The 25,707-nt window shown below is 46.3% G+C and overlaps 1 protein-coding gene across 3 annotated transcripts in view; it reads left to right on the top strand.

The window, feature by feature from the left end:
* LOC142557180 (uncharacterized) overlaps positions 1 to 25,707 on the top strand; it is a 434,150-nt gene that overhangs the window by 230,570 nt on the left and 177,873 nt on the right. For all 3 annotated transcript variants that reach the window (XM_075668850.1, XM_075668851.1, XM_075668852.1), the window contains one exon: positions 21,473 to 21,499. The gene's annotated coding sequence lies outside the window, so the exon portion shown is untranslated. The remainder of the gene's footprint in view (positions 1 to 21,472; positions 21,500 to 25,707) is intronic.

Raw genomic sequence — 25,707 nt, 5'->3', positions numbered from 1 at the left:
TACGTCTCCCTATAACACACCACATGGGCACGCCCCAACGCAAAGGCAGCCCCGCAAATAACCAACCTCACATCCGAACAGTGGGAGGCCGTGCTGACTAGCTCGGACCCTCGTGGCCAGCAGCAACTGGTGCGGCGGACCCGGGACGCAGCAATAGCCGCAGGATCTCTGGACTGTGAGGGCGCATAGCTCCCCGCACAAGTAAAAAGACACCTGCTTGTAGTTCTTTTTTTTTTTTCAATAAATGTTTTTGCTCCTCATCCTCCTCGAATCCTATCTATACTTTATGATATGGTTCTCGAATGCAACAGTCAGTATTCGAAAATTCGAATATTTTTTCCAATAGTTTACGAATACTTCACGTTGTCGACTGTACGCGATCGGAAACGTAATTGAACCGAAAATGCAGTGGCTTTCATCCTATTCACAGTACCAGATACAACGCGCTGCCTTGCTCAGACAGCCAGACCTTTCCGGCCAACCCCGATCGCTTGTAATAGAAACGTGTTCTTTGGTCATGGCAGTGGGCATTCTTTGGTGCTCGTTACCGGTACAGCACCTGTCTCCCGTCACCGGAATAAATCTGACTCGGTTTCGTTGAAAAATACGGCAGCGCAGGGCCTGGAGCACCGGTTCGTACCCCTGCAAGACAGAGATTCCAAGCAGTCAGCAAAGTGAAGCGAACAGTGCATACATTATTTGGAATCACACGTACAACGTGCGGAACAAACGCGAGTTTCAGTAAATAACAAGCCCAAAACCATCATCAGAGCCACATAATCGATGATCGACGTAATCCCGCAAGGTGGAGAGAAGTAATTAAGGGAAAATGAGACATCCACCTAATCGTAGCAATTGCTACAAAGGAAACCCAAACGGGTTCCTCGAAAGAAAAGCCTCACAGTTGACGAAAAATTCGTCCTGGTCTGGGACTCGAACCTGAGACCACCGCTTTTCGGGGGCAGCCGCTCTACTATCTGAGCTAACCAGGCGGCTAGCAGATGGCAGGGCGAAGTCGAATTCATCAGCAACTCGAAGCAAAGGCAAGAGTTTGACGTAATAGTTCTGCCGAAACCCGTAAGGTGCCTGGTTAGCTCAGATGGTAGAGCGGCTGCCCCGGAAAGGCGGTGGTCACGGGTTCGAGTCCTGGACCAGGACGAATTTTTCTTCAACTGCGAGGCTTTTTCTTTCGAGGAACCCGTATGGGTTTCCTGTGTAGCAATTTGCTACGTTTGGCTGGGTGTCTCATTTTTTCTTTATGAACATACAGAACAAACATTCGTTTCAATAAAGAACAAGCACGAAACAATAATGCGAGCCGCATAATTGACGATAAGGTGCTCTTGATAACAACGCGAAGCACGTACCCACTCCTTGCATACGTTTCCCGGTAAAGACTGCGCAAGCTGTCGCGACCACGGCACCTTGCGACGTGGGGAGTGACGTCACTAGCCTTTCGTATGTGGAAGTACCAGCCTAGCAACTGATTTCAACGTTCTTGCAGCACGTCTATGGGCGACGGCATGCTGTTAAAATTGCCAACACTTCCAATTACTACCATCACTCAAAAATCAACCAAGCATTGCATACCCCCCACCGTAGTTGTAGCGGTGGTTTTCAACAGCTTCGCCGGACATCGACTTTCGCAGGACCTGGATGGCGAGTCAATGTTTTTTTTTTCATTTATTTATTTTAGCCCTATTATTCATTCATTCATTCATTCATTCATTCATTCATTCATTCATTCATTCATTACAGCAATACGTAGAGAAATTGGGTAGCCGAGGTACTTGCTCTTAACCAAACTAACCCCCTGTAGAATGCAATAGCTGCACCGTTTTCTGCGACCATTCAAACCACTCAAAAATCTTTTTTTTTCTCTCTCTCCTTGCCATTACCAAAAACGACGCGCATTTCTGTCACTAAATCGTTCACGAACCTTAAGTGGCCCGCACGATTATCTTTACGAAATTCATATGGTAATGCGTGACCACGCGTACGCTCAGAAGAACCCCGAGTTTGCGATTGTTCCTAATGCTCTCCTTGTGATTTTAGTTAGGCACGCTTTAGAAGGTGTAGCGTAATGTCAGAAACTTTCTAACGTTTTAAATGCCAGGCAGCATGCGAAAATTGTTTGCTGTTAAATGGCGAGAAAAAAAGAAATTGTCCTATGCTCGAGACGATGCCACGATAGCAGGAGCTGCTTCTTGACATCGGCTGCAGTGAGCTGCTGGCGAGCACGAGATCGCGGGTGCTACAGCGGCCTCATTACAATGGGAGTGGTGGAATACAAAAAAAAAAAGAAAAAAGAAAACACTCGTGCGCTTAGATTTAGGCGCCCGTTAAAGAACCCTAGGTGGTTGAAACGAATTTGCCCTTCCTCCTGGCCTCCTTTCAAACGGCACCTTTCATAGGTTGTGCGGATCAATCGTGCGACCTGATTTTGCTTTCATTTGAACTGCTGCGTAGAGGCCTTTGAAGCCCTCTCTATTTTTTTACCGAATCCTTGAAAGAATCTTCCCTTCAACTTGTTTACCTGAGCACTTGGTTTGCGTTGCCAACTTCAATGTTACCGAGTGTTTGTAGACTTTGACATTTCATTTTCTCATGCAATGATAATACACGTGATACGATCCGTCTACAACTGTCACTTCGTTCCTAATGCACCTCGATCGCGTGCCTACTCAGACATCCGAACAGCTTTTCATTTTAACTTGACCATGTGTCTGTGTCGTAAGTGCATTCTTAAATGATTGGTCTATCTCGACGAAAATTCTCCTTAACTTGAAGAACACTAGACAGCTTTAGTTCAGCGTTTGCAACCGAACGTAAACGCATTACGTACGCAAAGCAATAGCGTCGTCCTCACTGCCCATGCTCCGAACGTTATTGGGTTTCTGCGGTTTACGTGCGCTATGGTAACGTACGTTACTTGGCAAGTTTAACGCTCGTAACGTTTACGGACGCTAAGGAACAGCGTTATCGAACATGGCGGCATCCATGGCCCCCGCTTCACAGTGAATTCTCGTGATGGCTACGCTCTCACCCTCGTTAATCGCCAGTAACTGTCGAGATGAGCTTTCGCTTCCTCTAAACTCACCTGGAACGCTAGTTATGAGCGCTTAGTGCGACCGATTTCTGAGAACGCTCGGCGATTCCGGCGTCCATAGGCCTAAACGAGACGCGTCCGCATATAAACAACAGGATGGTCGCTAATGAATTGCCTTGGCTTGGATACGTTTGGCACGAGGCGCCAGATGGCGCCCTGTCTTCTAACGTATTCCTTCCGTTTGCGTTACCGAACGTTAAACTAAAGGTGTTGAGGAGACGCGCACCGTATTTAACGTACACAAGGAGACAAACGCTCTTCTAAAGCTGTCTGCTGTGGCGCTTGTTCTCTTTGTGGAGCCAAGGCCCTATATATATAAGCTCGGGAGATATAGAAGCGTAAGGTGGTGGCGGAAAATGCCGCACCCGTCAGTCCTTATTGACCCTAAAAATTTACGAAGTTTATTTGACAGAAGAAATTTTGAATTTCGAAGAATAAATTTTGTCAGCCTCAAAGAGGCTGACAAAATTTATGATTTGCTATGTAATTCTGGTCATATATGTATGTACTCACTAAATCACGCTTTGGAATGCTCGACCTATCGGCGACCCCGTTTGACTCCCGACCCCACCCCACCCCCACCCCCACCGCCACCGCTTTTTCTTTCCACCTTTCTTTGCCCGTTCCCCCAGGATGGGCGTGTCGTCGCCGTGTTACTTACTGAGTAGGCTGTTATTATAGCATAGATGTTTTGACCGCGCTAGTATTGCCAGTAAGCGCGCCTCTGTTCAACCTAATAGAACAACAAATGGCGACCTAAAATGCGCGCTTATAACGTCGCCTCATAAGTATCTCTAAAACACACGGACCTCTTAATGAGATAGCGTATGATATTCAATGGCTTCCTCGGTTTCATTAAATCCCTTATCCTGTCCTATTCGTAGACCATCTTCTACTAGGTAGGCACCCATCACGAACAATACAACGGAAAAGCCGCACAGGCGCAGTTTGAAACTTCGTTTACGTAGTCGCACAGAGCTTCACGTCGATTAGATAGCAACAGCGCGTTGAGTGTACGCCATTTTTGTTCGCTTTCGGTCTTTTGTTGAAATCGTCCAGGCAACCACAAGCAATTTTCGACAACGTCGTGTCTGAGCTCCTTGAAACGATGCTGGCCTGGCGAGTTTTTGTCTTATTCTATGTACTCATTAAAGTTTATTTCAACAGCCCATAGAAAATCTATAGACGTGTTTCTGTGAAGTCTATGGACTGTCTTCAGAGCGCGTTTGAGCGCGTGGCCTCAAGCTTTATGATCTTATCCTGCACTTTACGCTGCCTATTCTCTGCAGACTTTCTTCTTCTTTTGTTTTTAGAAACTCGTTTAAAAATATATGGTTCATGAGAAACTAGAGAAGCCAGGCTTATAACAACGACAACATAATCATGAACGACAGCAAATACAAAATTATCATTAATAGCGCCGATGACAGCGTCAACGATTACAGTAATTACATCAACAACACCAACGATAGCAACAGCAATTACAACAGCGACCACAACAATTACATCATCGGTTAAAACGACGACGACGACGATAACAGCTACGACTATAACAACAGCGACAAAATCAACGACAACAATAACAATTACAACAACGGCAGCCCATCATCACTAATGACAGCAATTACAACAACAACAACGGAGGTGGCCACAGCTGAGCCCGGCCCAACCAAAAACCGCGATTAAATTGTCTTCTACGGAAAGAGTTTACGTTTGGTCTGACTTCGATAATAATGACACAGTAGCATACTGGTTACAATACCACTCAATTCTCAAGGAAACGTGGCAGTCATTATGCTTCTCTATTATTAACTTTCACAGAATTCTTAGCGCGTGCAGAGAGATGATGCAGCCCCCGTGTGGTGAATAATAAACCTGACGCACTAGTCAGAGAAAATGTCATTGAATGACCGGTCCTTGCACACCGCAATGTGATACCCACAAACTGGGAATGTCATAAACAAATTTTGAAGCGCGCACGTAGAGGCGCGGTTATCAGAGGAAATGTGCGTTAATCCTGGCTGCCACTATTGCACCGCACGCGCTCTCAAAATAGAATGTACTCTTAAGCAAATACACCCTTTGGGTTGTATATTTGCCACACAACAATAATGGTCATCTGTCGTGCTTGCGTTTCCTTCCTTGAAAACACTGGGCTCGCAACCTTCCTGTCGAGAATGCTCTGTCGTGCTTATAACGAGCATGCCGTTCGTGACTTGGAAGTACCGGGCTCGCCGCGTTAAAGAAAGAAAATGCGGACAAGATAGATGACGATTATTGTGGTGTGGCAAAAGGTTGTAATTTTGCTTAAGAGTGTAGTAATTATTTGTTTATGTTGTTAATTATTGTATGAATAAAGTGTCTCCTCCAACAGCAGGAGATTACTTGGTTAAGAAATCTGGCATGAAAAAAAAATAAATGCAACCCTGACCTTCATTTTTCGTTCTACTTAATCGACCTCTTACTTCTGAATCAACGAAAACAGAATTTCGAGAGTATGTTGACAGTCAAAGCTGACTTAGCGTTCCTCTTTCCTGACCCGTTAATGCGCTCTAAATATCGTTACACATGATGTTCGGTCGGTAAGCGGGACATTCTTGCAGATATCTTCCTCTCACTTAGCGGTGCCGGTGCGAAGCGAGATTAAGAGTGTACGGTGACCCGAATAACGTACGAGTAACGGTGTTTCTGTGTTGATAAGCTGAAGCGGGGGGTTTGCCACGGGCAGTGTATGTGCATGCGGATTGCTGCGTGCCCTTGGCCGTGCGTTAAACAATAATGAGAATGCTTACACACGCGGTCGCATTGGGCGAACGAACGACGTCCTTGACACGAACCTTGGATCCGCACGTGCCGTATGTATAGGGTGGCACGGGTCGATGTGGGGTTCGGCGCGATGCAGTCCGTATCGACGCCGATTACGGCATCTCGGGAAGCACTCGCGACGAGTGCGGAGGGCGGTATTTTTGCAGGTTGCAGTACGCGGCGGAAAAAAAGAAATTGTGCCATTGTGTTAGTAGCGGAAAGCACCTTATCGCTGACGCCGCCTGCAGCGCTTCGCGCGCGTTTCGTAGTTAACGCTTTTCAGAAATGCAGGTAGCCGGAGTGGGGGCCAACGTAAGTGGTTGTTCACGGTGCCGGCGCTCAAGAGCGTGGGGAGAGCGTCGCGAATAAGGAGATTGTTGTACTCGATATAAAGGAATTTACGTATCACAAGATGCGGCGTGATAAAAGTTTAAACATTGGCAACGTTGTCGGGGGGGGGGGGGGGAGGAGGTGTGATTTGGAAAGTGCCCAAATTTGTGCATGAGACTGCCATTCACGCACAAAGAAGGGAAGAAGGGAAAAAAACTTTCCGTGTTGCCGTACTCTTTGCAGAGTGTGAGGTGCCTAATTTTGCAGCTAAGCTGTTAGCATCTCGATGGTCGGCATTCTTTCGTGTCCGTCCGTGAGCAGAAATTGTCATCATCCGAAGTGGCTCATACCCACCTGAGCAAGCAAAAATGCAATGGGTCCTCTCCCTTGTATTGAAGAGGCTACAAGCGCTCAGCAAAGTGAAGCGAACAGTGCATACATTCATTGGAATCACGCACACAACGTACATTACAGCGTGCGTTTCAATAACGAACATGCTCAAAACAAGCACATCATCAGTAATGGCTCATACCCCCCTAAGCAATGGTTCATACCCTCGTAAGCAAGAAAAGAAATGTCATGGCTCATACCCCCGTAAGGCAGAGGCTACAAGCGCTCAGCAAAGTGAAGCGAACAGTGCATACATTCGTTCAAATCACCCGTACAACGCACAGAACAGCATGCGTTTTAATAAAGAACAACCTCAAAACAAGCATTCGGACCATCAACAACGCATTGCATAGCCCCCTCAGCATGCATTTGTAGAGGTGGTTTTGCAACAGCTTCGCTGGACATCCCCTTTCCACAGGGCCGGGATGGTGAATCAATTATTTTAGTGGCCCGAGCATTGAGTGACGTTCTTGTTTCCTGCGCAGCACCTCCGGTTCACCTCCTGAGACGACCCGGGAGAAAGTTCAAACTAAATTGGAAATAAAAGAAAAATATCACAGTACCAAATTCATGGGTTTCATCGTAGATATGATATCAAAGCATGACTTCAGTTACAAGTTGATTTACTGAAATGTCTGGAATAAGGAGAATTATTTAGTAATCGACGAGACTACCCGTTACGAAATTAAAAATAAATCATAAAAATAAAGAAATAAATAGTACAGCACAAAAATTCATCGGTTTCGTTATAGATATATCAGTGCATAAGTTTAGTTACAAGTTAAGTTACTGAAGTGTCTGGAATGGTTATAATTAATTAGAAATCATTGGTTGCCGAACACCAATTCATAGAATCGTAGACATTAGAGACCCGCCACCTGAGCCCGACTTTGGCAAGATTTCTGGAAACCCGGAAGTAGCAAGCGGAAGCAATGACGTCACTAATGACGTCACACAATAAGGAGGCCTGATATTTAACAGGCCAATTAATGGAAAACAGTTGCCTCTGAGTTCGGTTCGTGCGTTGCGTTCGCCTAAAGTTAGCCTAGAGAACGCCAACGCAAATATAGAAGTGACATTAAGAGACACCGAAGTGAAACATTAGGGTCGCATACTACTTTTTTGTTACAATTGTTCAGATTATTATTATTATTATTATTATTATTATTATTATTAGTAGTAGTAGTAGTAGTAGTAGTAGTAGTAGTAGTAGTAGTAGTAGTAGTAGTAGTAGCAGTAGCAGTAGCAGCAGCAGCAGTAGTATTAGTAGTGATGTTTAACTATATATATACGACACTAAAAAGAGAGAAAGAGAAGAAAAAGAACATAACGAAAAAGAGGAGGAAGCCACATCACGACACCTCACATCGCCTCACAGATCTTCCCTCTTTAGTCTCCGTTGTATTCTCCGTAATTACACGTAACAGCGAATATGCGATTATGTTACCGTGAGAAACTCACTGTTAACCGGAACAGTGTTCCACATGCCTGTAACTTTTATACGGAACATTGTTTCACACGCCCCTACTTGAAACCACGTTGAACGATGTGCCGCATACTTAAACATGATTCGAAGCAAACAGGTGCGCAACAGTCTTTTTGGTCAATAGGTACAGCTCTGGGGAATACGGTGTCGAAAAAGAATGACAGCTTCACTGCAACGCAGTTCCGCATATAATATCTTTATATGTAATTAATAATTAGTTGGTCCAAATAGACGAAATGCCATACCACGTAACTTGCGATTTATTGTCGAAGGCCATTCCATTTAAATGCACGGAATATTTTTGCAAAATTCTTCCACCTACCAAGTAAGACTTTGGCCGTTTTTGGCTGAATATATTTGACTGTCAGCGCTGAGTGCAGCTGTCAAGAGACCATCAGTCATGTTCCGTGCCACTGTTCTCGCTTTGATAACCAACCTCAGACTGTTCAGTGTGCCTCGAGTAGACTAGACGATAGGCCATTCACAGAAGCAAAGATCTCGTGAGCCTGACCTCACGTATCTATCTATCTATCTATCTATCTATCTATCTATCTATCTATCTATCTATCTATCTATCTGTCTGTCTGTCTGTCTGTCTGTCTGTCTGTCTGTCTGTCTGTCTGTCTGTCTGTCTGTCTGTCTGTCTGTCTGTCTGTCTGTCTGTCCGTCCGTCCGTCCGTCCGTCCCCTCCCCACGTGTAGTGTAGTAAACTGGACTCAGTCTGGTTAACTTCCCTGCCTTTACTCCCTCACTTCTCTCTTTCTCTCTCTCTCTTTGGCCGTCGGCTCTTTCTTCGGTCAAGCTTCTTTGTCGCCATTTTTGCAATGTTACGGTATACTGCTCTGAGTATAGTTGCACAAAACTTTCGTTAATTAATAACCGGTGTCCCACGTCCACTTTCGATCGCGATCGAGCACTATCCAGACCGAAATTCTTGACCCTGATTGACTCCCTCCTGCAGCTTGCTCAAGGGAGCCAATACCGAGCGACGAATTCAATCCCGATCGGGCTCGATCTCGCTCGAAAATGCAGCATGTGACACCAGTGTGAATGGGACATTATAATTTTGTTCCATTTAGACTGCGCCAACTAAATGGCACATATTCATCAAAATGCGCCGCTTACTTTGCGGAACTTACGTGGGATGATATTAAAACCGTACGAACGAAGCAAAATGCTTCCCTACCAACGGCAAAAACAAAAAATGAAGAAGATGAAGAAGAAAGAAGAAAAGACAAAGAAAGACAAAGAAACAAAAGCAGTGCGACGTCGTTTGAAAATAGATTTCGCATTCGCACTCATACTGTCACCTCCTGTGCGTATACATTAGCATAGCTTTCCTGGCTCCAAAAGTATTTTCGCAGCTGCTCAGATTGACTGCGTTTAACCCATTACCATACATAGATTCATTCTATGGCAACGACTGGTTCGTCCACGCATTTCGACTGCTTTGCAGGCATGTCGGTGAGTGATAGATATAAAAATGGGAGGCGAGCCTAATCCTTTACTGAGGTGTCTTCCGGTGGCACTTCGCACTTCGGCACGCACGACGCGAACTCGGAGGCAACTATTTTCCATTTATGAGCCGGTTAAATATCGCGCCACCTTCTTGTATGTAGCACCATTAGTGACGTCATTGCCTCCGCTTTCTACTTCCGGGTTTCCAGAAATTTCGCCAAAGTCGGGCTCACGTGGCGGGTCCCTAAAAGTCTGCGATTCTGTGTTTTGGCGTGCGGTAATCATTGCTTTCTAATTAAATGCTAATCATTCCAGACACTTCAGTAACTCAGCTCGTAACTAAATTTATGCTCTGATATCATACCTATAATGAAACCCATCAATTTTGCACTGCACTATTGCTGTTCTATTTTTTTTTTCTGATTTATTTTGAATTTCATTACCGGTCGTCTGAGGTGGTCTCTGCGCAAGAAACAAGGGTGTCACTAGTTGCTCATGCCACTAAAAAAAAAAGAAGGAGGCAGGGCTGTTAACCAGTCATGAGTCCAGTTGGCTACCGAGCACTGCAGAAAGGGAAAGTGCAATGGAGAGACGTCGCGGAAGTAGTGTGCAGGCGTACACATTAAAGACAGGGGAATTTAAGGTCATCTGGGCACTAGACACTCAATAACCGACGCTGTTGCTACAGGAAATGTCGCAATCGCCGAGTAGGCGCTTCTTCAAGCCTGTTCTGCTGTCTGCATAGGGGTTCATTGAGAGCTCGGTTTCTCAACAAAAGCCACACGCAAAGTGTAAAATGAAGGAAAAGTTATCTTCCTGGAAAAAAGGGTGTGCAAATGCTTTGAAACCCTCCGAGGAGTGCGCAACAATCACACGGCAAGAAAACCATTGCCGCTTTCAGCGTTACAGACTCGGTCACTGTAGATATGATGAGCGATCGATTGATTTATCATGGACCGGAAAAACATCGGCAACAAGCACAATAAGCCGCCGGCTTTCCCACTATACTATAATGTGGCAAGTGAATGATGTCTGGTGAGGCCATATCTGAGCCATTTTTCAGCCATTCAGACATTTAAGCCACGTAGCAGTTCGCAGCCGAAGTCGGGGCAGTCAATTGCAATTTTGAAAATTACAAGATGTTACAGAGATAACATACTTCAATGTCACATTTCCCTTTTTCCACTGTTTCGACAGTGTTGTAACCGTGCTGCAGAAAATTTGCAGACTGCCCGCTTTAGACTTAATTTCGCGTGCGAAAAAGAAAACAGGAAAGCAATTCTCCCGCGTCTTTTTAGAGCGCCCAGGTTTTTGTGTGCGTGCCTAGAACTTCGTTGACACAGGTTGTGCGTTCTGTATGCCTTCAATAGAAGCTGGCTGCCAAAACCAGCCAGAACCGGTTTGAACGTGGGCAGTGCCTGTATGCCTATAAGCCCGACACCACGATATGCACTGTAAAATAATTTATGCCCTTAAAACTCAATAAGAGTGCAAGTCGGTCTTTAACTCCCAGCCTAACTCCCTTTTTTGGGTTTAAATTATTTTACAGTGTAGCGGCGTCCTTGGGTGCAAATGACAAAACGCTTTGAACGTTGCTGAGAAAGGCACGGTGCACTATATGTAACATCTTTGCAGATGTGCTCTGATAAAACCTAATCATGAAAAAAAAAATCATGAGTAGCCGGGCGAAGGAACAAGGATTGAGGATCGCCAGTCACCCCCAAAAGTCTGTGAAGGAGTACGTTTGCCCAGGTCAATTATTCACAGGGACAGGGAACCCTGACCATTAGGAGGAAATTCACAGGAGACTAAAAATGGGTTGGATCGCATACAGCAGACATTGTCAGCTCCTGACTGGAAGCTTACCATTATCATTAAAAAGGAAGATGTACAATCAGTGCATTTTACCGGTGCTGACATATAGGGCAGAAACTTGGAGACCTGCAAAGAAACTTGAGAACAAGTTAAGGACCGGGCAAAGAGCGATGGAACGAAGAACGATAGACATAACGTTAAGAGACAGAAAGAGAGCGGTTTGGATCAGAGAGCAAACGGGTATAGACGATATTCTAATTGAAATTAAGAGAAAAAATTGGGAGCTGGTCAGGTCATCTAATGCGCAGGTTAGATAACCAGTGGACGATTAGGGTTACTGAATGGGTGCCATGAGAAGGGAAGCGCGGTTGAGGATGACAGAAGGCCAGGTGGTGCGATGAAATTAGGAAATTCGCTGGCGCTAGTTGGAATCGGTTGGCGCAGGACAGGGGCGATTGGAGAGCGCAGTGAGAGGTCTCCTTCCTGCAATGGTCATAAAAGATGATGATGATGATGATGATGATGATGATGATGATGATGATGATGATGATGATGATGATGAATTGCAACAGCATTAAGATGTTCCACTTGCTTAAACTTACGTGGAACAATGTTCAGAGTCCTAAACTGCAGCAGGGGCAAGATGCTTGGCTGAAGGAAGAGGCGAGGCTCGAGGACATTCCTTCTACTGTGGCCTCCGAGATTGCGTCGTTGCGCCCAGATTTTACTAATCACACGGGACACATTTGCAAAAACCTCCCGCTGACTACAGGGACTAATGTCGAAGCACGGCTACGGAGATAGCGCGCACTAGTAATCTCGGAGGCCACTGCTTCTACGTAGATTCCACTAGTAAGCGAGCAATTTTTTTGCATATAAATTCCATTTGCTTAGTAGAATCTGTGTGGAACGACATTAACCGTGTATACACTGGATCGGCGGTGCCCTTGAGTCGGCTTAGAAAAACAAGTCTTTGAAGTTGAAAGCCTTCTTTGTTAGCGACTGCCACATCTGTGTCGCGAGCAGAAAACCACAGCACGAGCGAAAGTTTAAAAAAAAAAAACGCTCCGCAGAGCTTTGTCACAACATGCTCTCGCGCGCACGCATGTATATGGGGGGGGGGGGGGGGGGGGGGGGGAAGCTGCATGTCGTGTTGGCGGCGGAGCGCGATTAGCATATTGTGCGAGGTGCCGATGCCCATACGTTTCACATTGTTATTTCCCGCGCTCGCTGGAGTCGTAAACACATTTCGCTTTTACATTTGTTTATGCAGCTTGACATTTGCCTTGCCGCTGCGCGGCACGCTATGCTTTGTGCTCCTTGGTGTGCGTGAAAAGCGAACCAATAAGTAAGAAACGAGCGATGTCGACTGAAGGCCGAAGAACTGCAAGCGATACCATTGTTTACGGTGTCGCGCTGAAGCTCGTCAGACGGTCTTCGAATGGTACAATCGACTGGTTGTTTTCGAGTGCTTCAGGGCGCCCCGGCGCGGTGCGCAATTAACACGGGATGATTAAAATCGAGTGCTCCGAACACATTCGGCTGGTCCCTCGGAGCGCCGCACCCCAGCTCAAATCGCTCGGAGGTTGCTCTCACGTGTGACCATGGGGGCGCCACCGAGACCTGGTGGAGCTCCGTTCGCGTGGTTTTCTGTAGCTTCCGCTGGTGGCGGGACTTCATCCTCGCCGGCGTGCCTTCTTTGTCTAAAACAGAAAGCGTGATGACGTGTTTCCTCTTCCGGCCTCCGATCGCTCCGGTAATCGGCTGTACGTTCGGTTCGCTCGTGTCTTCTCTGGCTCCGATGAAGAGTGAGCGCCGCATCCGTTGCACTCGGAGCCACACTACTAAAGGGAAGGTCGCTCTATAGTTGCCAACTGTTTTCACAACATCCACTACCTTGATACAGTTGCTCCTGGCAACGGTAGAGTTTGTAGCAATTTTGAATAAATAAGGTAACCACTGTTAGTAATGGTTCTTCATAACTCATTCCAAGCACACCTGGCAACGCCGACCACGACGTTTCTAGCCTATGACGCGTTTATCATGCCCCCTCTGGCGTACTCGAGAGTGGGCCCGATAAAGGCGTCATAGGCTAGAAACATCGTATCCGGTGAGGGGAACTGCATGTGGAGTTGGTAGCTGATACACATTAGTAACAGTGATTACCTTGTTTAGTCAGAAACATTGGCAACGCTACCGCTACCAGGCGCAATTATATCGAGGTAGCGAGTGTCACAACAACAGCTGGTGACTATACAACCACTTCTTTCATTTCTCTTTTAAAAGTGCAGAGAGCTGTAGGCGCCAGCCGAATGTACCATAAGGATACGCAGTAGCGACAGTGTCGGCGGCGACACAGCGCGCCAGGAAACTGCAGTGGCGCAGTAGAAACAGCGCCCTGGCAGCTACCAGGCGTCTCAGAACGCCGGCGTTATGACGAGCGCCGCCAGCACCACAGTGTGCTATGCACGCCGCTGCCCAGCAGTAACGCTTATAGCGTTTGCGATTTGCATCTTTCTCGTACGCTGCAGTATTGTCTGTTCCTTGGCTTTCGAAATGGCTGCGCAGATCCCACCGATCTCGGAGTACGTGTGCGACGCAGCACCTTGCGGATATTACCAAGCGGCAGCGTGTACGGTTAGCGCGTACCGCTCGCACGCGTACATTTTGTCGCAGGGCCACGATATCGAGTCCGAAGGTTTCATTCGAAGCGCGCAAGTGTTTATTTGGATATATATATATATATATATATATTCACATTTCGAATGAGAATGGCTTTCCACATAAAATCAGAAAATATAAGGAACGACGTTCCATATATTATAACTTCTTACTTACTTTAACGTTAAATAGCAATAAATATGTGGAACTATGTTCCAATGAAATATCCACTCTTATCCGGAGCTGTGTTATAAATACCTGTACCTGTTACCCAGAACATTATTCCACACGACTTAAACTGGAAGCACGTTTAAGCGTGAGGATTCGATATGTACAGGTATTCACAGTTGATTTTAAAATTAAAGCTGGGCATTACAGCGACGAGAAACAATTCCTAGTTTGTGCAAACGATGTCAGACTCTACGACGTCACGGTACTCTGTCGCAGAAATATCAAGATGTCGTCGTCATATACCCGTTCGCGTTAGCGTCCTGTCTATCCTCCCACCTCTCGGTTCGTGTTAACATTGATCTACTTGTTTTTTTTTCCCAAAACCGCTATATGTGAATGTACCTTTACTTAATGACTTTTTTCTATTGCCCCGTGAAATACCAATTATGAAACTACATTTGTTGCCTGCGTGTCCTTTAATGATTGCGCGCTATTCCAGAAAACGGCCGCAAGTGACGCTTCTGAATCTTCTTTTTTCCTTTCGTTTTCTACTTGAATCCTCGTTACACCGGTAACTATGAGTGTTATACAAAAAAATCTGCATTCTGCATTTTGGGATAGCAAACAATGTCCAATGCCCCATTCCTTGGCTATTGCTTGACACAAGTTTTAACAGCTGCTACGCATATAAATAACGTAATGCTCTCGAAGTGTGGGAAGCTTTGTGTATTCACATCGGCACCGAGCTTTGGGCTTTCCTTCCCTCTATTTCCCTGCTCCTCCTCTACGACGTCGGTTTATGAATGTATAAACTGTTTCACCATGGTTGCACGAGCAAGTCGCCCAGTATTCAGCGTTGTTTTACTTCTCAGAACTGTAACTTTTTTTTTCTTGTTGTTGTCGTTCGCGGGGCCCTCAATTGTATTCGCTTTGTCCCGGCACCACACCGTACTATACTGCCCACAAGTAACGCAACTTTTTTTTTTGCGTTTTACATTCTCTGTTTGTGTTGTCGTTGTTGTCAGTCCAGATGGAGGTTCGTTCTATTCTTCCCCCCTCGCAGCCCGCCTTTTCTTTGTCTTACCTGCGAAGGATTACCTTGATACGCCCTACATTTTATCCCGTGTACGCACGCTGAATTCCCGGAAACGAATTATTCTGCCTGCCTGAAAAGGTACTGGGACTAATCTTATTTTCTTTCCCGTTTTGATGGAGTGTAAGCAAGGCTTCGTGCATTTCAGTTTCATGTCTTCTGCGCTGCATAATAGCGTGGCCTGTCCACACTGCGTTAAAGCCTGTCTGATGCAGAAAAAAAAAAGTCTCGAGTCGATAGTTTATACAAAGGTCAGCTAAACTACAAACCACCGAAGTCGGTGAGGCGTGACGTCAGAGGGGAAGGAGTAACGAAGCGATGTTGTGATTGGATGGCTATATACAGGCGACCGCCTGCCAGCGCGGCTTTTTCTCCTGGCAACAAACCGTAACGTTGTGCAGGAAACATCGCACGCAAACAGCACATAATACTGTCTGCTTTGCGAACAAGAGATGGTGATTGGCGCAGTCCACTTATCGGGTCCAAGTAAAAGCAAAAAAAGTATCCGGAAAGCTATTCTGAACTCTCTCAGTATAAAACATGGCGGCTATGACGTGTTTCCTATTTTTGCAATTTGCTTCCGGCGCGTTCAGTCCGCAAAAGCGTTGCCTTCGAGATTAATTTCTGTAACTCCCAAGAAGCTGGATTTGGACGCCTCCTACATTGCTCCAGCTTGCGAAATCACGCCATCTGCGCCGCCGCGTTACCACGGTTGCGAATTGCGATAGACACGTGGTTTTGTGCGGCTTTGCGGGAATGAGTGGGCAACGCTCTGACTGAAGTTCTTTTTTTTTCTTGTGTTTAAGGAAGTGAAAATCTAGTAACTTTGTCGTGTGAATTTTCGCTTCACGCCATAAATGTCTACTATAAATTCCGGAAATTCGTAATCTTTTGAAAGACTGAAGAATGAGGATTTGAACTTTGTAACTACACAACGAAAAGGTAAGCGAGGATGTGGCAATTCTCTAAACTGCACGTAATAATTCGTCTCAAGCGGAAAAAAAAATATTGTACTATATACCTCTCGGAAATATATACTACAAATTGGTTAGTAGGAATTTCGCAATGCCATCGTAAGTGTCCTTACCACTTTTTTTTTTATCTGTACATTTATGTATCCATTTCGTAGGCTTTAGGTGCTCTAACAGATGCAGTTTACAGAAATGCGGCATTGATTTTGGTGCAGAGATTTGCAAACATCCTTTATATATATCCTCTTTTTTTCAATTTTCGCGGATATTTGTAAAGCATTCAATTAAACGAAATCAAAATTTTGCCTCTGCGTGTCCTAGAATTGAACTTTCCTTCCCAAATGTAACAAATTTCATTCAGATCAGTTCAGCAGTCATCTAATGAGAGCATTTATTATTTCTATAATAATAATAATAATAATAATAATAATAATAATAATAATAATAATAATAATAATAATAATAATAATAATAATAATAATAATAATAATGCTCTTTACCTTGAGTGGGGGCAGCGACAAGCAGGAACCCAGCTGGTCCTAACTACTCACGTGTTACCATACCCTAATCCGCCATTCCACATATCTGTTTTATCTCCTAAAGTAACCCATTTCCGTGATGATTCCGTACTCGCCTTCACCACACTTTTCTTGTCACCAACACTGCTGCTCTTCCTTTCTTATCAGTTAACGTTCTTATTAGTCTTGAACTGAATCGGAAAAGGATAGGTCTGCCTCCAACTGACGATTGCTCCCGTGTTTGCGGTTCCCGGAGCCCTTGGGGAAAGCACCAATTTGAACCTAACTTCTCTGTGTGTTAGTGGCGTCTGTCGATGCTCTCACTTAACTATTGAGGTGTGTATATGTTCGTGTGTGCTCGTGCGTTGAACGCGATTCGCTTACTAGATTGCTTAGGTTTTCGAGTACGCAAAGCCGCCTGAGGACGTTACTTCCAAGAGCACGAGGTCGCGGAATCGAATCCTGGCCACGGCGGCCGCATTTCGATTGGGGCGAAATGCGAAAACACCCGTGTACTTAGATTTAAGTGCACGTTAATGAACCTCAGGTGGTCGAAATTTCCGGAGTCCTCCACTACGGCGTGCCTCATAATCAGAAAGTGGTTTTGGCACGTAAAACCCCATAATTTTTTACGTTACTTTCAAAACATATACGGCGTGCATGCGACAAAATGGCATTTTGCACTTTAATGCAACGAACGAAAAAGAAAAGGTCAGTAATGCGTGCTGTTCTCGGAAAAGGCCGCGTGTGTTGAGCATAGCATGGTTCTCTTTTCTTTATTTCACTTTAGGATTGGGCTGCCTCCACCAGATGACACATTCCGACTTGGTCTGCGTTGTAAACGACGCAGTTAAGCAATTAAGATTAAGTTTTGCGTGGCGTCAACACCACGATCCCATTTAAGAGACACGCCGTAAGAAGTTGGGGGGGGGGGATGGGGGGGACTGCGGATTAATTTTGACCACCTGGGGTTTCGTTAAGGCGCACCTAGTTCCGGATACACGGACGTTCTTGCATTTCGAGCCCCATCGAAACGCGGGCGCAGCGATCGAACCCACGACCTCGATATCAGAAGCGCAACGCAATAGCCACTGTAAGCTATCGTGGTGGTTGCTTCGGTATTCCAACTAGAAAGTCTTCAGATGCACGGAATTCTGCTTCAGGGTTCCCTGGAATACGCCACTGCGGCGGGTATACAGGGCGCAGTTAAATGGCGCACCAGTGCATGAATCTCGACGGCTATCCCATTCTCAACTATTTTAAGGCGCCAAAAACAACACACAGCGCACAATTGAAGACGAAGGGACAGATTTCTTTACAGAAAACACGTACATACATACGTGTTTTTTTGTAATGCATATGAATATAAAGCAGTTGTGAGTAGCGCCCTGTCCCGTCGTATTTCCTTGTGTGCTGTTTGTTGTTTTTGGCGCCTTAAAATAGTTCGAATGAATCGATACCAACTTGCCCAACAAGAAGTTCTCTACGATGATCACGCATTTTCCCAATAAAGCTTCTGTAATAATTATGTATTAATTTATGCAATAATTTATGTAATGGGAATCGCTGCGAAAGGATGAAATAATGTTTATTATATTCCAATAAAATAAGATTGTTTCTAAGAGGCTTTTCTTTCTTCTTTTATTTTCCTTTATTGTTTCCCCCTGCTGCTTCAGAGCGGTATAGCCGCCTTCGGCATTTTTACCTTTCGCCCGCGTGGCCTTTCCCTCTGCGCCTGTGAAAAAACTCGGTCAATCGGCGAATCATTTGTTCCTCACCACCCTGCTACATTTCTGCCTCACACGTCTGTGCATGCCCAATCAGACGGGAATCGCAACGCTTTGCCGCCGTGTCTTTCCTTATCGCGTCGCGTTCTTATCGAAGCCCACGCGGTGTTTCGTGCGCTAAGGATGCAGCCGCGAATCATATCTGCGCTCCGCTGCAGGTGTTTATCTGCGGCTGTATTACAATGTCGTTTGCGTGCTGCACTGCTTAACACGCCACGTACGCCGCCGTCGCCGTATCGAGGATTGACACTGGGAGGGCTGGATGTTTGTTCTTTATCGCGACCTTTATGTTTAGCGGTTATTCTTGCACGTTCCCCTCTCTCTCTCTCTCTCTCTCTCTCTCTCTCGGTCTCTTTTTTTTCTCGTTTTCTTTTCTTTTAATTTCTTTTTTGTTCGCACAAAGTGCAGCGGCACGTCAAAGGCGAATAAAGGAATAACCAATCGCTCTCTATCTGCTCCTCTCGCTTCAATGTTGCGCGTTCTTCTTTGCAGATGTTGGCATGCCAACATGCCGATAGCAGCACGTAGGGCGTCCCGAACGCCGCTATCGTCGCGGTACTCTGGCCACGAAGCGGCGCCAGCGAACGATATTTCGTCGTCGTTCGTGGTGGCCGTCACCTCGGACTTGACCGTTGCGAAGGTCGCCGTGCTGACCTCGCGTTCCAAGCCAAGCCGCCTACCCCCCCCCTTCCACCCACTTCCCTTCCCTTTCCGGTCTCGGAGATTGCTTTCTTTTGTTTCGCGGCTCTTGGGGGGAAAAAAAATTTGCGAGCGTGGAAGCCACGAGAACCGGGAGAGTTGTGTAATTCTTAGCTCTTTCGTATGTGTGGTGCTGTTGTCGGGCGCGTGGTCAAGGTGACTGAATAGTTCACGCAATCGTTAATCCATTCACTGGCGGGCTGGTTAATTCGTTTCTGGACCGACCTTTTGTTTCACCGATTCATGAATAGACACGTTTATTTATTTATTTATTTATTTGTTTGTTTATTTATTTATTTCCGAAAGACCGCGCTAGAACAGCTGTGGTTGGGTTGACCCGTAGTGTTGTCCCACGGTGCGAAAGTTGGCTTACGAGTCATAGTGGGCGATCATCGCTGGGCGACGAAATGCCACGAAGTGTTAAATTACAAAAGTACCGCGTAATCAGAGGTGTTCCATGGCTACACGTAGCTCATGTATTCCGTTCGCTTGTCGAATAAGCACTTGCGCGTCTCGCTGACGTTGAGAACGTCAGAGGAAAACGAACGTCTTCTGGTCAATTTCCAAAATTATTTCATTGTTTAAAATGGCAGCGCCTCCTTCTTTTTGTTCTTGGAATTTCGCGCACCAACATGCATGCACATGCGAAGCATGCGCCGACGAGAGAGAGAGAGAGAGAGATGCGAAAGGCAGGGAGGTTAACCGGAAGGTTGGTATTCACTTTGCTACCCTGCACTGGGAAAGGAGACTGGGAAAGGGAGACAGAAAGATAAATAAAAGAAAGAAAACGCACCCGCCGAGGAACGCAGGTGTACCAGTATTTTTGGTTCACTGCTGTCATCTTTCTAACCCTTATCCCCCATCCCCAGTGTAGGGTAGCAAACCGGAGACTCATATCTGGTTAACCTCCCTGCCTTTCCTCTTCATTCTCTCTCTCTCTCTCTCTTGGTTCACTGCCGATCACACATACACACCATTCCTACATGTTAGTCTCTTCTTGAAATTTCCCGGTTTTACTTTCGTCGAAGTTAGCTTGCTTTTCTTTTCCTGTGCATGTAGCAGTGTATTTCAATTGCTGCCGGTTAGATTGGGTGCGCCACTTCTTTAATCCCTATGCTACGCGTAGTTTAAATGCGTTCAGTTCGCGACGCGTAGAAAAATACAGTGTTAAAAAGAAGACGATACGTGCGTGCTTGCGTGTGTCAATATTATCTAACATATGCTCTTTGGCGTTATATGGGGTCACGTGGGTCGTGGTGCGGGAGGCCTAGTCGAGAGTGTCTGATATCAACACCTTTCGTGAGCATCATGTAAATCATGGGTATTTATGAATTGTGAAGTAATCTGCGATAAACGAAAATTAGGCGTTTAAGACGCCAGTGGCTCGCCTGTGGCTCGGAAGCTTACAGCTGAAGTGAAATTTCAAGCTTAAAGCGTTAAGCACTAGCCCTATGTGAATCGAAGTACAAAAATTGATTGAAAATGGTTCGAATTTACCAAGCAAATTTAACAGAGAGAAGAGAAAGATGAGCTATCATGTGGCCATACGGGAAACTAAAGATACCAGATCCAAACCCTTTTGCAGCTTAAGCCCACAACCGAAGGCCAGCAGGAAAGCATGTGAACGTACAACATGTCGAAAAGAAGCTTTCGGAGGCATTTTCTTCTGTGCATTAGAAAGCGCAAACAGAAGAGCACCTACTTAAGAAGGAAAGAAAGAAAAAAAAAGTTTCGTCGTGAAACAAGCACAGAATGATCGGCTGCGGAACAGACCTATACAAACAAAATCGGAACGGCAGTATCAGTACCTGCCGTTCAGTACGGCCATGGCCGCTGCCGCAAAGCACCGGCATTCTCAGTTTTATTGACAAACAAACAAAGGGCATATCACTCAGATGTCTGACACTTGCCATAGGCCAACTGCATCGAAAGGCCACAAGCGTTAATAAAATTCCCTGGCAAGCGACAAATCACGTGCTCTCATACAAAGCCTAGCGCTGAGATTTTTCGGGCTTGGTGTAAGCGGAGGCCTTACGCTGTTGTGCAAGCTTTTCCGCATAACATACTAGGGCTTCTTGCCGTGCGTTGATGTGACGGAGTGAATGCTCTTAGTGTTTGGAGCACCATTAACTTTGTCCTCGGTTTGCTTTCTTTCATGTTCGCCCGGACGGTTTGCCAGGCGCCGCTGGATTTCTGCAGCTTGGCTGTGAGTAAAACTTTCCTGTCCTCCATGATTTTCCAGTAGGAGCAAGTTGCGCGGCCCGACCTTGGACCACGTGGGTCGTGGCCAACCAGGGATTTCTTTGGCCAGACTTGACAAAGTGGACTGCGCGATGTTAGGAGCACTTACGTCGGCACCGCGTTGACCGAATATCGTGTGCTTATTTGTTGCGCAACTGTACCTTTTACCACATGCAAGGATTCATGAGAAGGTCTACGTTGTCGCACTGGACACTGTTAAGAGATGCGTCTTACAGTATTGCCACTGCTGGTAGCCCACATCAAATGCATCAGTAGGTCCAGACGAATGGACTTCACCACCAAGACCTGGGACTCAAGTGTACTCCGACAGCGACGACTCCGATTAAGAGTCATTAACGAATGAAGTTTATCTCTCTCTCTTTCTCTCTCTATTTGATGGCTCATAGCAGGACTTGCTGTCGCATGCATAATAACGCTGAGTGTTACTTAAGACAAAACATCAACATTTCTCATACTGCTGTGCAAATGCAGTAAACGTGAAGTTATTCCAACCTCGAAGCATAACGCCCCGGCCAACGCAGTCCGAGATAAATTGGAGTTGATGAAAAGTTAACTATAACGAAAACACTGGTCATAAGATGAGCGATGAGCGGCTCTGTTTGTTGATATACCTTAGTGCAGGGCCTGATCAGCCACAGGTTCACGCCAAAAACTTGCGCCAATCTTTCTGCTTTCTTTTGGAGTAACGCAGTGTGATGTCTTACACGTACCACGTTGCGTTCTTCTGCGGAACCGATTTAGCATGATCTCTCTTTCTCTGCTTTGAGTTGGTTAATATCGACGTCGCTGTGCGAACTGCTAGCCTTCTGGTTAGCTGAGATCGTAGAGCGACCGGCCCGAAAAATCGTTGGCATCAGGTTCGATCCCCGAACCAGGATAAACTTTACTTCAATTGCGAAGCTTTGTCTCTGAAGCCCGTATTGGATTTCCCTTATAGCTTCATGCTGCAGTCCACTGGGGGACAACTTTTCCTTGATCTAACCTTCCTTTACCTTGCGGGCTTCCGCAGAATCCATTTACAATACGCGTGTACTACAAAGCCGCTGATCTAAAGTGCTTCTTCGCTGGCTTCTTCCGATGAAAAATATACATATGCATGGTGTCACTAAAGAGGGTCATTAATTGGCAAAAGCTACCATGAAGGCTGCACGCGGGCATCTTTTTCTTTTTGCGACCTTATTGATCCATGTCTTGCTCGAGTGCGCCTGGCATTTCAAATAATGTTTCATGTTTTGTAGGTTTCGAATCGCTGCGGGCAGAAAGATTGCTAAAAACGCGGGAAGTCGTCGCCAGAAGTCAAATGCAGAAGGAATTTACACTCGAAACGCCTACGTTGCACGTGTAAACAAGACGGCAGAACGCAAAGTGCAGCAAGCGAACGCTATCGAAAAGGTCGTCTTGTTTTGCCAGCCTTGTAGAGATATATGTAAAGCAGCAGCCTACTTCGCGCCTTCAAGGATTCACCTTGACGAAAACAAGAGGCGAAAGTGCAGCGGTCACCCATGCGCTGCCGCGTTTGTGGAAGAAAGTCCACATACGTACGTTCCGGCACTTCTTGTAGATCGAGTAGGCGGAACCTGAACGCGAGCGAACTGAGAAGCATTCCGGCATAAACAATTTCAGGATGACTGTCGGCGTTATTGCGATTAGCATTGAAGCAATGCAGCGAAACTCCATATTGCCACCACAGAACCGCGTCATGTATGAGGCGCGCACTGCAGTTGGGCTCCGCTGTCGCGCTTCCCTCTGGACACGCTGCGCCATCTAGCGGTGCCATCATGAAGCCCGCGCATGGCGCGGGACTCAACATATATCTATGAAGCGGGTTCGATTCCGTGCAGCACCGGATATATATTTTAAAGGGACCCTGAACCACTTCTTATCGAAGTCGAGAAACGCATTTGACGTTAAAACATACCATTTCAGAAATACTGTGCTGCAAAAAAAAAAAAAATATTTCAATGCGCATAGTAGGAGCGAAGTTATTGGCAATCAGAGATCGCCTGTGAAACCCTCCTCGGTGCTCCCGGTCCTTCTCCAGTGCTTTGCACCGCGAAGGCTACGGCGGAGTGGGGACGCGTCCACAACGCTCCACCGACTGAACGTCACACGTGGCGCGCAGTTCAAATTTGATTTTGAATGTTGACATACACGCCGCCACTTCCGATTTTGGCGCCTACGACGCGCCTAACTAGAGGCTATGCCTCGGCTTACGATTGAGTTCGCGGTGTCTCACCCCTTTGATGTGCCACAGTGTGGTAGATACCAGCTACGCGCGGCTGTCTTCGCACCGAGTGGCATGAGTAGCACTAGCACATTTGCTTTTGCACTTACATCTACGACTACCACACAACCACGCCCTTCGCGTGTGTGTCTTTGTGTGTGCATTTTTAAACTCTTTCCTCTCTGTCCTCTTTATAAACCCTATCTCCCAACCCCAATGTGAGGTAGAGAACCGAAGACTAATATCTGGTTAGCCTCCCTGCCTTCCCTCTTCATATCTCTCTCTCTCTCTCTCGGGTTGGACGAACTTTGAGCACATAGGCTAAGCGATGGATGCCCAACTCTGGACTCGCATTGAAAGCATTCCTAATGTAACGAACTTCGACCGTAATGGCGACACATCTCGAGGCTGTGCAACTCGGGGAGCGGACGACCTGTTCGTCAAATCGTCAAATGTTGGCGCTCAGGCCTTGGGTCACGTCGCCCATAGATACCAATCAGAGCACGCTGTTGTCCTCAGCGAGCGCGCTCGTCGCGGCACCACGCGGCGGCCGTGGTATTTACGCTACGCTGCAGACGTAAAGCCTTTATGCAGACACACCTACATGCCACGGTAGTGGCTAACTACGTAAACCACAGGGCTAGAGTGCGTGCTCGCGCTCATGTGCTCCAGTCTGGCCGTACCATTTGGTGCGCACCACCTTTGTCTTACACCAGCTCGACTGACGGACAGTAGCCACATCCAAATTGCGCATTTTGCGCGATAGCTCAATACGAAGCGAAGTCCGCCAAGGCGTATAGCCAGGAGTGGCCAGCAGCGCGCATGCGCTTGCAAGCGTACGTCTGGTCTCACCTGAAATTTCGCACTGTTAGAGAATAGTGGAGTGTTCAAAACTACTAAAAATTAGTAAGACCCGACGCCTACGATATTGATAAGCAGTCTGGTTTAAGTTTTATGCCTGCGCGGGCTGGTGCAGCCGAGCGTTAGTTAACAACAATCGGCGATAGTAGGCTATAGTCGTACTTCCGGAACTACGTAATTCTTATCGAAGTTCTAAACGCAGATTTCCGCTTACTTCAGCTTGTCTATTAGAACGCGTCAACAAAAATACTGGGTAACAGTAGGAAGAAGCTCACTGATCCAAACGCCGTTCTTGACTGATGTCAGCGATTGTCCAGTAGTAGCCGCGTATGGGAGTCTGCGATATGACAAAATTTAGCAGCCGGAAAACAGTGAGGGAGAGGGCTTCTGTTGAAAAGATAGCGTTTGAGAAACAAAAAAAAAAAGGTGACTTCGCTCTCCGCTTGCGAGCTCCACGCGTGGTGCACGACTGGAAAATTTGGCTGAGATGTTTACGGGAGCGTGCGTTGTCCGCTGATGGTGTTTTTTTTCAACAATCCCGATGAGTGGTTCATGACCCCTTCAAAGGGTTTTCTTTTTTTTGTCATTGAAGAACTGCACATATCCAGGGGCATACAACTATCGATACAAGTTGGCGTCAAGGAGGTTCATTGAACAGTGGCACATACCCATAAACTCGGGTCGGCGTGAAATAGGTTACATGCAGACAAACATACATTCTCAAACCTGGTGAAGTTTCCACAGAATGCTAATCGCATCGAAATATGTCCAGCGGTTGGTTTCGAGCCCGGTTCCGTCAGCCCGTCGGTCCGATGCTCTAACCATTAGACCACGGACTCCCCAGTGACCCAAGTTGATAAGAAAGAGGTTAGATCCGTAGATACCGAAAAGCCTGTGAAGTTTCCTAAGAATGACAATCGCATTAAAAAAAAGAAGGTGAACTCTAACCCAAGCTGTGAAGGTGGTTGGCCAGAAAAGCTGTGGTATCGCCTGATCCGATAGACGAATGTGTCGTAGCCTTGAACTGGGTCTTGCCGAGCCTCAGCACGACGCCGTTGTGCACATTA

This window comes from Dermacentor variabilis, chromosome 9 (genome assembly GCF_050947875.1).
Source record: "Dermacentor variabilis isolate Ectoservices chromosome 9, ASM5094787v1, whole genome shotgun sequence".
NCBI lineage: Eukaryota > Metazoa > Arthropoda > Arachnida > Ixodida > Ixodidae > Dermacentor > Dermacentor variabilis.
This window is presented reverse-complemented; position numbering and strand designations above follow the sequence as displayed.